Source organism: Toxotes jaculatrix, chromosome 3, assembly GCF_017976425.1.
Source record: "Toxotes jaculatrix isolate fToxJac2 chromosome 3, fToxJac2.pri, whole genome shotgun sequence".
In the NCBI taxonomy this organism is placed as follows: Eukaryota; Metazoa; Chordata; class Actinopteri; family Toxotidae; genus Toxotes; species Toxotes jaculatrix.
The window spans coordinates 10,880,490-10,895,489 of record NC_054396.1 but is presented as its reverse complement, the minus strand read 5'-3'; the positions used below and the strand labels follow the sequence as shown (position 1 = coordinate 10,895,489).

General features: G+C 43.9%; 1 protein-coding gene across 4 annotated transcripts in view; it reads left to right on the top strand.

Moving 5' to 3' along the window:
* The window catches only part of LOC121178870 (plexin-A1-like), a 188,306-nt gene that overhangs the window by 68,612 nt on the left and 104,694 nt on the right, over positions 1 to 15,000 (top strand). The gene's annotated exons all lie outside the window — the stretch shown is intronic.

Below are 15,000 nucleotides of genomic sequence, written 5' to 3'. Positions count from 1 at the left end.
TTAATGCCACCTCCAGTCAGGCCGTATCGTTCTGATTGCATGTTGGCGTAACTGTCTCTGCGTGTGTGTTTGTGGTTGTTTGTGTGAGAAAGTAATCCAGGACGAAGGATTTCCTCCGTTTTCTGTATGGACAACTTCCTCTGCTCATTCACACTTCCTGTCACTGTGTGTGGGGCAGTGGGAGAGAGACGGGAGGAAGCGAAAGGGCAAGATAAGCTGGCTGGCGTTTTGAGTGTGTGTTAGGGTGAGGGAGAGACTGAGAGAAAGAGGCACAACAAAGAGCACTTCTATAAAAAGCAATCTTGTGACAGTCCAGTGCACTCAGCTGACTGTCTGGAAACTTTGCTGTGCTTTCTTCTCCTCTCGCCCGTTCGGGTCCTGGGGAAGTCTTCTCACCAGTTTGCCATTTTCCCTGAGTATGTTAAAGAGGTGACACACATCAACTCTAACACAATTTTCACCCCACTTCCACTTTATTTTTTCTTGCTTTATTTTAAGCACAGTGCCCTAAAGACAGAGAGTGAGAGAGCTGGTTAGAATGCAGACCGAAGAGGAAGAGGACAAGGAGACAAGATTTAATGCTCAGTGACATGTGTCAGAGGCTGCTTTGTTAAGGACACGCACAAAGAAAAAAAAAACACACGGATACCAGAGGCATTTCCTTAGATGCTGATGGTGGCGCACAGTATCCTAATACCCTTACATATTCTTATCAAGTAATGCGGTTTGCACTGCAGTCAGTGTGTGTTAGAATATGTTTAGTTTGATTTAACTTTCACTTTAGTGTATATATCCAGTTATGTATATGGACACAGAACTGAATCAGTTTAGCACTCATGACTCATAGTCACTTCTGGGTGAATTATCGATTGGATTTATTACATTTGGATGGAAAAGGTGTTGCATGTAATCACAGTCACAGCCATATGACACAGCTGGGAAGCTGTCAGTTTGTTGATGGCTGGTATCCTGCTTGACAGTCACAGTGCCGTTTACGGCGCATCAAAATATAAGTGATGGTCACGGCTGTGTCCTCAGTAGAAGAGAGGACGACCATGCTCCTATGAGTGATTTCACTGAACCCCCCCCCAAAACAAATACACAGAGAAGCTTGAAAGATCACAAATGTCTTACGACTAAGGGCAAAGGTTTGAGAGTATTTCAGCATTTGCCCCCATCACTCTCTGGTTTTGGTTTGTTTTTTCTCAGTCCATTCTGACATTCGCTCACGAGGACACTGATGAGACCCACAGACTTGCCGGATGGAGGGAGAAAGAAAAACAGAGCAGACTACAGATTTGTCTTTATGTCGCCCCGCCTTCCTTCCTTTCTGTTCCTGGCTTGGCTCAGATTGGATCCTGACTCTGTTTCCCCATTGAAAGTGACTAAGAGTCAGCATCTCCATCTCCCTTATTCATCATCTGCTGTCGTTGCCTTTTTATCATTCTTTCCTTCTGGCTGCTTTGATTCTCTTCGTCCTCTCTGCCCCCACCCAATCCCTCTCTCCGTACCTCTGTCTTGTCCTTTCTCTCGCTGACATAGAGGAATGAGAGCTGACCCAGCTGGCCACCACTTTAGACAAACTCTGATCTCTCTTTCCCCCTGTGTTTACCTTCATCTCTCTCCCTCACTCAAACAGACAAACCACACACACACACACACATTATCTGTTAGTAATTGGAAGCCCGTAGCCTCTGAATTCAAAAGGTCTCACACTCATCACTCATCTTTCTTCCCTTTTTCTCCTTCATCATTCCCCCTTTTATCCTTCCTTGGTCACTGCATTGCTTTGTGTTATTCTTTTTTCAACTCTGCCCTTCTTTCTGTTTGTGCTGCGAGCCTGTGGGACTGCTCTAAGTTCAGCCCTTTCAACACATTACAACATAATATTTTAGTTACAGTTTCATGTACTGTAAATCATGTAAACACAGCTTCTCCACGTGGGAAACAGACTCTCTCTTGAACAAAGGACTCGTGAAAACTTCCAAAGTTTGCAAACAAGCAACTTCCTGGTTTTCTTTGTAATGTCCCTGTTGATTTGAATGTTGCCAGATTTGCTCGAGCTAATTGTACGACTGCCGCCCGGCCCTGGATGAAATCAGGCCCCTCACAGAAACTTACAGCGCGTCAATTGTACTTTCTAATTGTCATAGACTGACAGGAATGTGGTTGGACGTGGGTGGGCTGTATCATCTGGATAGCTTTGGGTGTCAACCAAACCCATCCCCACCTCCTCCCCAGAGACTGCAGCCATTGGTCAGGCCCCATTGTGTTACCATGGCCACAGGCCAAACTAGAGGCGGGGCATCTGTCCTCCACCTGGTCATACCAGCTGCTCAGGCACTGCTGTTATGGCATGCCTGGAGTGTGTGTGTGTGTGTGCGTGTGCATGCGCACGTGTGCGTGTGCCAGCTCCAGTGGAGGCAGAGAGCGGTGTGTATTTCTGTGTGTGTGAGCATACTATATACTTTCTTAGCCACAGTCTCTCTGTACGCGTGCCCTCTTTGACCCTGCGGTTACATAAGGCAGTGTAAAGTGGCTCTAGTTGAGCAGCGGAGGTATTAATAAATGTTATTTGAGCGCAGCACGCCAAGCTCGCAGCTCACAGATAGAAGCATATGATGTGTCTACTCAGCTGGGCCTAGAGGCTTGAAAGCTGTAGCCACTTCCTGGTTCATTGTACCCACCATCACTTTTCAGTGACTAGAATGTGGTGGGTGAATGATTTATTACCCTTAAGCACCTTAAACTGCTTTCTGGTTTTGTGTACTCACCTCACCTCATTGGCTGGGAGACGAGACATAACTTTATACTGTTATCCAATACTCCTCAATGATACGCCTTCCTGCAAACAGGTACTATAGGCAGCAATAACTTGTTTGCTGTAGACTCAGATTCTTCTTTTCACGGTTTAGGGCTAACTTTCAGAAAGGGACAAACCTGCTACTTTCTGTAGCAGTTGGCCAGGTGTTGACATGCGTGTAAATGGGCAGAGCACACCACATTCCTCCTGCCACCGGTCTGTGTTCAGCATTGAACCACACTGAGGCAGGAGGAGTAATAAACAACAGCCAGGACAGGTCTGTGTTTTAAATAGCAGTGGGCACAGCTGGTGTTCAGCACAAACCAGGAAATGTGTCTGTGTGTTATTGTAGGTGTAGTATTTACAGATTTATACTAAAGATTACTTTAACTTTAACACTTTACAGCATCCTCTGTAGGGTTATGAATAACCTTTGTGTTGCTTTTAGTTGGAACTTTGCACTAAAAATAACCTGTTGACCACAGGAAATGCCGAGTTAGCCGAATTCTTAAAAAACCCAGACAAGGGAAGGTCAGATATTGAGAAATTATTTTGAACATTTCAAAACTATTTAATAGAAGTGGCCGGGATTTTCCATTGTCGTCATTTAATGAGTAATATCACGACTGTAAGGGATTAAACAACACTTGGGACTAGGTCATGTCTCTGTTTTAGTGTGTGCTCGTGAACATGTGCATGCACACATAACTAGCACATCTGCTAAATGTCACCATGCATTCGCCAAAGCTGTCCCTTTCCTCTGACACACACACACACACACACACACACACACACACACACACACACGGTGTATTGTTGAATGTATTTTGATAGGGTCGAGTTAGAGCTATGTGTGGTCTCTTATTCCCTGTCCTCTCTGTGGAGGACTTTAGCCGCTCAGTGTCTCTTTCTCATCCTTCAGTTGTTTAATTGTTTTGTTTCAGCTTGTACTGGACCTAACTCGTTTCCACTTTGCTTCTCTCTCTCTCTTTCTCTCTCACACACGCGCACACACACACACACACACACACACACACACACACGGACGGAGAACAACATTTTCTCCCTCCCTCTGTCCGGTCCAGTCTTTTGGCTCTTGAATCAGTCATGCTCGTTTTGTATTTGGTGGGCAGCAGCCAAGGCCGCCCCTGCGGACCATTACAGCACACTAGGAGAGCGGAATGAGCCGGTGGAAAGGGAGGGAACTGGGAACTGGGCTGAGAGATGGAGTGAGTTATAAAAATGTAAAGAGGGGACGAATGCTGAATGAAGAGAGATAAAGCGGTGGAAGAAGAAGCGCTGAAACAGAGAAGGGGAGGTGTGAAAGCCACATTGCTGTGACTCGCACTTGTGTTCCTGTCAGTGGCAATCTTTCCACTTCTCCTTCTCCCCTCCTCCAGTTTCAGTGGTGGCACCGGGCCCAAACCCAAGCCAGGGACTTTCCTCTGGCTTCTCCCCAATGAAAAGTTAAAAATCTGGGGGAAAAAAAGTGGGTGGCCTCACCTGGGGATGGAGAGATGAGGGGATGAAAGCTGGCTGGGGAGAAGAAAACAGTTATATTTTCTCTTGCCACAGTGCATGGTTAGGCTTTTGGTTTCATATAGGACCTGATCTTTTCTTGGGTGGAGATGCAAAAAGGGCGACTTTCAGTGAAGGAAGTGAGAAATGGCATTGCTACATTACAGAAGTTATTGAGTTCATATGTGCACACAAAAGGACAAACTGCTAAAAAATTATTTACTTAATAATCACAATCTGGAAACCACTTCCCTCTCACCACTCCTCGTGAAGTTCTGATTTTTTGTTTGATGTGTGTGAACAGAAATGCACTTGCTCAAGTTCACTCAGTCACTTGCAGGAGATACTTTCAGTTTAGAGACATTTACACATCCCGTCTCCACCATCCAGATTCTGTGAATCAAACAACTTCATAACCTCATCCATCAGGTCATCTCTCTTCAGCTCTCAGCAGAAGGCATTACATTTAGCCTCATGCCAAGAAAATCAAGAGTTCTGCCTCATGGAGAAATACAGATAGAGTCCAGCCGTGTTAAGCTAACGGCAGAAACCCCACCAGACCCACAGATCACATACCACATCACCATTAATCTTAAAAGCAACACACAGATGTTGGTGTTTTTGACTCCAACCCAAGGTTCATTTTTCTCAGTGTGCTTTTTCTTCCTCCCTGACACTATCCTGTGTCTTTATCACATGTGCTGGGACTGACACAGCACATGCAAACACATGCTGACACACACACACACACACACACACACACACACACACACACACACACACACACTTCTTTCTTTTCCTTCGTAGCCCCCTGCACTGATTGTTATGAGGTTGCCATGCCAATGTCGTTCTAGTTCCCCCTTGACACATGGAGTGTGTTGGTGGACAAGATTAGACTGGTGTGTATACAAGTGTCCACAGAGGTTGTTTCACACATACAGAGGAATTTGCATACTTGCATGCGCGCGCACACACACACACACACACACACACACACACACACACACACACACACACACACACACACACACACACACAAGTGGTTGATGAGGCAGTGGAAGATTGCATTAAATGGAAGGATTAAGGTAGTCATGGTAGGAATGTGCCTTCTCCTTCCTGGAGCAGCACACACGAAAATACCCACATTCGCACACCCATGTACATGCACACTACTCCTAAATTCTCACACGCCATACCTTTTCCTGAGACTGCACTTCTAACCTCCCTCTACAGTGTGTAACAGACAGTGAAAGACAGGTTGTTGATGTTTACTGATTAGCATGTTCCTGGTTTGCTAGCCTGGTAGTTGTTAGCTCTCCAAATGCTTCTTTCATATACACATGCAGATAAATTTAAGTCACTTTGCGTCACTTTGAGGTCCGGTAAAATTTGATGGGTGTTTTTCCTCAAGTTTTTATCAACTAAACCAGAAGAAACGCGAGAAACAAAGCTGAAGCCCAAGGAAGAAAAAAGGGATGGCGTGTGTGTGTGTGTGTGTGTTTGTGTGTCTTAGGGTGGAACAGTTCATCTTACTGGAACACTAAACTCACCGGGCCACGTTCTGAATAGTGTGCCATGCTAGCAGACTGCCAGTCACTGATTAAACACACACACACACACACACGAGGCCAACCACCGCCGTAAATCGCTCTAAACCACGCCATAAAAGCTCATTTTAAACACCATCTGCATTCCTCGTTCTTTACAACTGCCAGACATTATTTGTGTGTGTGTGTGTGTGTGTGTTCTGTCATTACTTCTGCCCCCCAAAAATCTCCTCATTTAAGTCACCAAGCTTCCTATTGTTACCAGTAACCTTATTCTTAATTTAAAACATCCTCTGTGTTGCCAACTGTTGCTGTTGCTTTTTTTTCTGCCATTTTTTGCCCCACGATCATCTCGACTTTGTTTACGGGAACTACTCTCTTTTTTTCCACTCTCTCTGTTTTGTTTTTCTGTCATGGGTGTTTGCGGCGTGTAAAAGCTGACTAAGGTTTCTACTTTGTTGCTAGAGTTTTGGAAAAACAAAATAGGAAGATACTGATGAGAAAGAGGGCGAGGGCTTGAAGAAAAAGAGGAAGATTAAGGGGAGATGGAAAGTGTCAAAACAAACAAAACAAAAAAGAAGGAGGGGGAAAGAAGTTGAAAGTGAAGAAAAAACAGAAGTACTTTCAGGAGGGTGGGCGGGGGGGCAGAGGGGAAGACAGAGAAATGAAAGAGACAGAGGAGAGGCAGGCATTTGTGGCCAGGAATGGTTTGGCACACATTTCACTGAGGTGTGGTTTTGGCCTGGCTCCCATTAGCCTCTTGTGTTACATCCATTACAAACATCTGCACACACATGGCACACACACACACACACACACACACACACACACACACACACACACACACACACACACACACACACACACACACACAAGCACACACTCTTACATGACGGCACAGTCAAAACAGTCCCACATCTTAACCACCATAGAATTCCTCCGCCATAATTCTGGTCCTTCCCAAGAAAGATGGAAATCACTCATCTCCCCCCGTTCCCCTCCTCCCCCCCACCTTCTTTCTCTCCCTAAAAGATGCTATTAGAGGCACCAGTGGCCATGTAATCACTTTGGCTCTCCCACAGGAAGGCACATGCACACACACACATACACTTGCACCACACACACCTTGGTAATTACAGCTGAAGATGAAGTCCTATTCGCTGTAATCCCAGTGAATGGCTGATCTGCTCAGTAAATGGTGGGTCAAGCGGCACTGCATAGTGTCACATCAAGAGTGTGTGTGTGTGTATGTATGTGTGTGTGTGTATGTTCTTCATTTCTTCAAGCTATTAATTGATGTCTTTTTAATGTGACTGATGTCGATTAACTCCATGCACACGATTGCACCCTTGCTTGTATTCACTGCACGCCAGCTTTCTGCTACACATGCAAATTGATAGACTGTCTCGCACACTTTGTATGCACACACACTTTCTTTCATACAAACACAACCTCCCCCACTCCTACACACGCACTCAATACAAACACTCTGCTCCCCAGCCGATCTCTTTCTGTGTTTGTATGTGCTCCATTTCTCTCCTCAAAGCCGCATACACACTCTGTATATGATAGCATCTGTCCCCCCTCATTGCATCTGGCACTCTTTCCAATCTTTGTTTAGTTTCCCACCTTCCTGTCTGATAAGGCTAGCAGCTTGTTAGCATAGCTCTCACTTTTTTCTCAGTGGCTTGGAGGGTTAGCAGTAGATCAGAGATGCCGGCGTCACTGTAGGAATCATGTGCCAGGTTGCTATTCTTATACGCACGCACCCATAAGCGTATTTATATTAAATCTAGTCTTTAAGTGTGTGCACGTTATGTCTTTAACATAAATATCCTCTCAGCAGTCTTTGATGTAAATGTGTAATATTGTTTCAGTTGAGATATCCCATAAGGGATTTGTGTTGCGCCTCAATGTAAGAGGAGGTCTTTTCTCATTTGAATGGCGACACTAAAAAGGCATTCAATTGGAAAAGCTCTATCTTCTAGTCTCATCTTATTGTATATGATAATGTTGTGGTGCAATTTCTTCCCCCCGTTTGCAAGACAGCTGATAAAATCAGTCATGGTAAAGCACCTCTCTAGATGCAGTGCTTTTCGCACTCGCAGCCTTGTGTGTGTGCGTATGTGTGTGTGTGTGTGTGTCGAACTCTATGCAGATGATTGAGTTAGTGTGATTTAGTGATGGTCGGAAGATGAAATGCCGCCGCTGCGCCGTGTCTAGCGACTCGCTACAGACACTTATCTGACGGCTGCTAGCTAAAGGCATTTAATTTGGAGGGAGAGAGGGGAGGGAGGAAGGAAAGGTGGAGAGGAGAGGAAAAAGAGGTGAATTCATGAGTGAAGAGGAGAGACACGCATTGAGGTGGAGGCTGAGGATGCAAGACACTGGATGACGAGTATTTTTTTTTTTTTTTTTTTTTATTTCAGCAAGCATAAGGATTAAAAGGCCCTAACAGTGATGAATAGGTTTAATTTGCTGGTTAAGCAGCTCACTTTCTTCCACCATGTTTACATTGTAATGTATGCAAGTATATGTGATGAGAGAATTATACCACATGTGGTTTGAGCTTTGTTCCCTTTCTCTCCCTTTTGTTTTCTCTTGCCTCCTGTTCCACCTCAGTCTATGTTTGTGCGACTGTAGCTGTGTGTGTGAGTATGTGACCTTTTGTAAGCACTGCTGGTGAAAGGCCACAGGCTCACACATGAATAACCATGGTGTAGACATGCGGGTGAATACCAAAGCCAGACAATAAGGGCTGGCATAGCAAGTAACCCGATATGACAGAATACACTGGATTACTCGGCCGCATATTTGAACTCATTGACAAGTGCTTAATGTAAACTGAAAGATCTTTGATAAAACCTGGCAGGTGACGCTTCAAAAAGCAGTCCAAAAACCGTGGTTTAAAAATACCGTTTCACTTCTTGTGTAGTAAGATGAATGAAGCGCTCATGAAATCACATCCTGCTCTGACCAAATCTCAACTCACCTCAGAACAGATTTTTTGGGGGGGAAAATAAAAAAAAATGATGGCGGAGAAGGACTATGAGCTAATCTCACGTCGAAACATTAAAAAGATAAAAATAAATGACTTTTGTGAGAATAGTCTTTTAATGGAGCCGTGATAATGATAGATGAGTGCTTGAGAACTCGCAGTTCTTTGTGCTTTTAAGTAAGGGAGGCTGGAGGGTGTGTGCATTAATGTCAGTAATAGTGTGTGTGTGTGTAAGAATTACTGGAGAAGTGTGTGAGTGTGTGTTTTTGTCAGAGAGCTGCTGCTAGTTGTGACATTCACATGACTACACAACAAAGAAATAAGGGAGAAGTAGAAGAATATTTTTGCGACATACTGTCTTCGTTCCCCGTACTCTCCCATCTCCATCGAGGCTATTTAGTCTATTGAGTGCTTATATATCTGCTCATATAAATAAGCATAAATAAATAAGTGATATCTAGAAGCAAGCTGGTTTTCCTGCTGCACACCCTCTCACAAATACAAATATAGTTGAATTTCATACAAATAAAGCTTTTTCAAACTAAAACAAAGGAGAGTAAAGCTCATTTTGAATAAATTTCATGTTTACATCTGCTCTCCATCCCAGACCTTAAAATAACCCGCTCCAGACACACTCTGTGTTTTGATAGCAGCCGCACTGACATTCCACGGTGTGTGTGTGTGTGTTTGAGTGCACGCCTCCTTCATCATTGTCACCATAGCTCTTTGTCTGTCTTGGTGTTGCTGAAGGAAAAGCTGCTCGGTCTCTGACCGTCTGACCCACATATGGTATGGGTTTACTCTGAGCTCTTCTACGTGTCGGCTGTATATATGGTGTATACATTTGTGTGTGGTGTTGGTTGTGGTGGAGGATTTGCCCCATAGATGTATCGGGGCGATCACTCACTCATGTGTGATGCTCCATCTGCTCCCAGTTTCTAACCACTCAGCCACACACACACATACACACACACACACGCACACACCACCTTAGAGCTACAGTATGGGAGATAAAGAGAGTGTCTTCTTTTACTAGATAAAAAAAGCTTATTTCATCAAATCATTTTTTCATATATCAAGGGGATGCTTTCTTCTCACAAACAATGCATGGCAGCAGTTTTACAAGAATGAGTCTACTGCTGCTCACCATGCTGTGCCTGCATGTGTGTGTCTGTGTGTATTTGTATATAGTTTCAAGCTCTTAATGCTTCCTTAGCGGCCCTGTCCTCCTACTGAAAATGGCACAAAAGCCCTAAAAACATACACGCACTCAGCGAGAAGAAAAAGGTGTGTTTTTTTTTTCCCCTAATGTTCTAATGGCAACTGTTGCCGTTTGAGAACAATTGATGGATTTGTTTTGTGTCTTGCTGTGCTCAAGTTCTGCCAAGCTCACAGTGAGATAGGAAGTGAGTGATTTCAGGCCTTTATCTGAACGCCCCTGCTGCAGATAGAAAACACAGCTTAAAGAGGGACAGAGAGGATATGGGAGACGTTTACATGAAGCTGTCATTAGGTAGTCTCCACCAAGCCTGGTATAATGTGTGTGTGACTGTGACTATGAGTTTATGCAGCTGTGTGAGAAAGGGTCAGGGTGAACTTTGTGGATAAATTGGTATTAAGTGGTTCAGTTAAGAACTGTATTGATTTGTCCTTGAATAATAGTAATATTGAATAACGGCATATTTTGATAATTTCAAAGACTTCTTGTCCATGTTAGCTTAAAGGCTGGGGATCAGAGTTTATTCTCGACCTTGGAAACAGCAGTTGAAAGAATAACACCCTGCCTTTATGTCCATTTAGTAGCTGTTCTGGAGCTTTCGATCATATGACAGAAAAAGCCAAAAAATAAAAAGAAAGAAAAAAGGAAAGAATCACTTACTGTAAGAGGGTTACTCTCTTCCAAGGCTGGTGGGAGCCTCCTGGATAAAAGTCAGATCACTGATATAAATTTAACATGAAACATTGTTAGTATGAACAACATCAAGGCCCAGCTCAGTACAACCAAGTCATATGTTACAATACACAAGGTCTTCTAGGTACTTGAGTCCACTAATACAAAGTATTGTCATCTGTTTTTCACTCCTTCACCCTCTTCATCACTCCTTCCCACAGCCAATTGACTATAAGACCACTTTTATCTCCCCTGTTCATCACCCTCTTGCTGCTTTCCCTCATTTCCTTTTGTTCTGGAGAGGGCCACACTGAATTCCCCACCTCAGTGGGGCCCCCCTACACATCCACTTGGGGGCCCCGTCCACATCAAAGTCAGGAATGTGGGGGCCTGCTACCATTATGCATGGGTAGGCCTCGTTATGTCAGGTTTACCCCTCAATATATAAAGGTAGGGCATGTGCATGTGTGTGTGTTTCTACATGCGATTAGTGAGCCAAGTATGCTTTGTGTTCACACACATTCCCAAATCTGCTTTGAAATGTCAAAGCCATTACTTGAGCTATGTGCTCATGCTGATGTGTTATGGCTCGCAGACAGACCTACGAGGACACCTGGACCACTCTGTTCTGTTCAGTTCCATGTGAAAAGCTAATTCATTGTCTTGGAGCGTTTGAAGTCCCCCCATACCTCTTCTTTTCTTTATTTTCCTTCCCTTTTTTGTTGAAATTTACTGCATAAAACAATATTTTGATACAGCTTGGGCTTCTGTGGTTTCTTCTTCTGCTCTTCCATCCTTCTCGAGTTCCTTAAATCCTTTATCACTCCCTTGCTCTTTCTTTTTTTCTTTCCCACTACTTTGTTTCCTTCCCCTCGTTTTTGCCCCCCTGTGCTACTGTGCCATAGAAGACACACAATCCATGATCTCTCTCTCCCTCTGCCTCTAAGTCTCTCACTTTCATGTACACAAGCTCCATCGGTTGTCACTTGCGGCTATGACAGGCATCATTCTCATTGACGTGCCACTGTCTTATCACCCAACTCTCTCACCCTCACACTGCCACCCCCCCCCCCCATCACCAGCTATAGCTATCCTGTGTGTCTATCAGAGCTAACCAGGCCTGCGTGGCACAGATAAAACCCAGCATTAGGAGGTTTGGGGTGGATCGGCGGGTTGAGGGGAGGTGTTTAATGTTCAGAGAACAGATGAAAAAATGGATATTGGATGTCGGAGCTGGAAGGGTGGTAGCTGGGAATGTTCTGAGGTGATGGTGCTGGTGTTTTTGGTTGCAGTCTTTGTTCCCATACATAGATTATGGAAGTTTTCATTTTCAAAATCAGGGCTCACGTTGCAGATAGGGAAATACAGAAATGATAATAAAATCCCTGGGTAGACTGAGGAATGTTAGTGAGTTTCACTTAATAGGGATGCACCTGAAATTATTCCGCATCTTATTTTGCTCATTTACTGCATCGGATTTTAGATTTCAGTTGTTTTCAACATTGCTGGGCCACTTCTCTCCAGAGAGGGCAACTGTAGTGGAAAACACCCATTACTTCAGACTTCATCTCTTCTTATTCCCAGTTTTTGCAGAGCTGAAAAACAACATTAACATTCCAAGAAGGAATAGCAATTGTAGGTCATGGAAACACCCTGAGTAGTAGTTATGAAAAAATACTGAAACTGAAAGGTTTAGAGTTTTGCATCAGAGGCAATACGCGAGATACAAAGACTATAGTCAGTGTTTTCTACTGTAAATTCTTCATATGCTGTTCTTTCCCTGTGGCTTTCAGTCCTCATTATTCCCCACTCTCGTACTCTCGGCTTTGTCTTTGCTCTTGCTCTCTTCCCTCGTTCATTACTTCTCTGTGTCCTTACTTAAGACAATGGCTCTAATGTGTTTAGGATCTGTTAATGTTACATTATACATGTTGTCAAGAGAGTAGAGATGGGGCTCTTCCTGAAAACACAAGCACAGCATCACTCTGCGAATCCATCCATCAAGCACTTAGCAGAAAGCCGAGCAATACAAAGGAGACAATGAGACAGTAGTAGAATCTCCCGTCATCGCTGATTGTTGCACTGATTTATTTCATGACTTGGCTCACACACAGACGTATTCACACAGAGCTGTGCATCTATACTCGTGTAAACATAAACCTGTGAATTTGTACACATACAAATACATACAGATATATAAAAAAAAAACAGATTTGTGCATGTTAAAACACTACAGGTGGTGGTAGATACATGTGAAATCCGACACACATGAGCAGGCATGTAAGCACACACACACACACACACTACCCCTCCTGAACCTCCCCCTCCCGTTAACCTGGTTAAGAGATTTTAGCCTCGATTCCAAGGCGCAGTAGCTCAGTTTGATTCAATTAGACAAACATTCCTTATGTATCCACCCATCCATCCGTCCATCCATCTGTTCAGCTTTTATATTCCATAGTCCTTTGTTCTCTCCCTGTTTTCCATATTCTCTGGCCAGTCTTGGCTGCAGCGCCCCGTGGAATAAATCGATTTGAGACGATTTATTACCTGTTGTTTTCACACGTCACCTACTCTCTCTCGCCTACTCTTCTTTTTTTCTCTCTTCCTCACCTTTCTTGTTCTCCCCACACTTTTTTTTTTCTTTTTTCAAATGTTAGCGCTGCATATGAACTGCATCCCCAGAGAGAGGGAAAGGTTGAGTGAAACAAAGACGTGAAGAAGAGAAAAGGCGTTGTTAGATTTGGGTGAGATGAGGCGTCAGTTGTTTGTACATTTGGGATTCAGCAGACTGGAAGATGCACAGACAGACAAGCAGATGGATGCAAACAGAAGATAGGAAGACTGACAGAAAGACAGACTTTCATTCTCTGTATTATTATGTGTGCAAAACCAGTCTAGGCTGGGACTGGTCATTAGCCAGTGAACTGGACTTTGGTGTCTGGTCCAGAGATAGATGTGGCTGCCAGATGAAATGCCTCTTTTGTTTTTGTTCTTTTGTAAGAAAGAGTGAGAAAATGATGCTGTGAGCCCACAAAACAAAAACTATTCTTTCACCCCTGTGTGTGTCTGCCAGCATTTTTCCTTATTCCAGTTGTCTGTACTTAAAAACTGTGTTGCCATGTGTGTTGGTGAGTGTGTGTGTACGTGGTCGTCTAGATGCGAGCCATCCGTGAATGAAATGTATCCTTTGTTTACGGGCCCATTATCTAGATAATAACATCCATATTTCCTCTCATCTTCAGTGCTTTATCACAGCCTTATGAGCTCTCTCTCTCTCTCTCTCTCTCTCTCTCGCTGGCACACACACAAACAAACACACACACACGCCGGCAGTGAGAGATAATGGAATTGTTGCCCCTGGTTTCTTTTGGTGAGATTGTAAATAAATTCTTTCATCGCAAAGCGTGTGCGCTCGGTATCAACCCATGTGTTTCTCTTTCTGTGTTTGTATGTGCACATGCATGTGCAAATCTATCAAAGCACATATTAGTGGATGCATATCTATCACTGTCTGTGTGTGCGCGCGTGTGTGTTCAGTATCATTTCCCAGCTAGTCATTGCCTGCTGTCCCCTCCTTGTCACTGTGGGCTGATAGCAGTGCGAGTCGACAAAGACCAGTAATGGAGAGCTGATACTTGCCCTCCCCCCCGTCGCTCTGCGCTTTTCATTTGCTGCTGAGATGACTTTGGCTCACAGCCATCCCAGCCAGCCAATCTCCTATCTTGTATCTGAACCATTACTTTCCATATCTGGGCAAATTATTCACCAAAGCTCACAAAGAAAATTTGAGCGTCTGCACGCACGCACGTATGTGCACGCACCTGCTTGCTTGCACTGCGAGATAAATAGTTATATTTGTCTTCAGGTGTTTTGGGTGATTAAGTTTTCGTTGAAACCGAAAAGATAGTGACTCACTCTTATTCTCGCTGGGGTTTTATACAGGACTGCAATATTCATGCACTTTTTCATACACAACACTTTTTGTTATAATTTCAGTTGTAAAGATGTTTTCATTAGTTCTTCCCAGGTGCTGAATAGAGCTGTCCTTCCTGCAGTTGTAATAACACCATTATCTAGCCATTAATGTTCCTTTCCATGCATCTACCACTGTAATCATGTCTCTGTTCACAATAATGACACTATATTCAATACTGCTATTAACGCAGCCTTTCAATTAAGCTGTTTACATGGCTTTGTAAAGCAGGCGCTTTCAATCTTTTTCCAAAATTTTGACAATTTC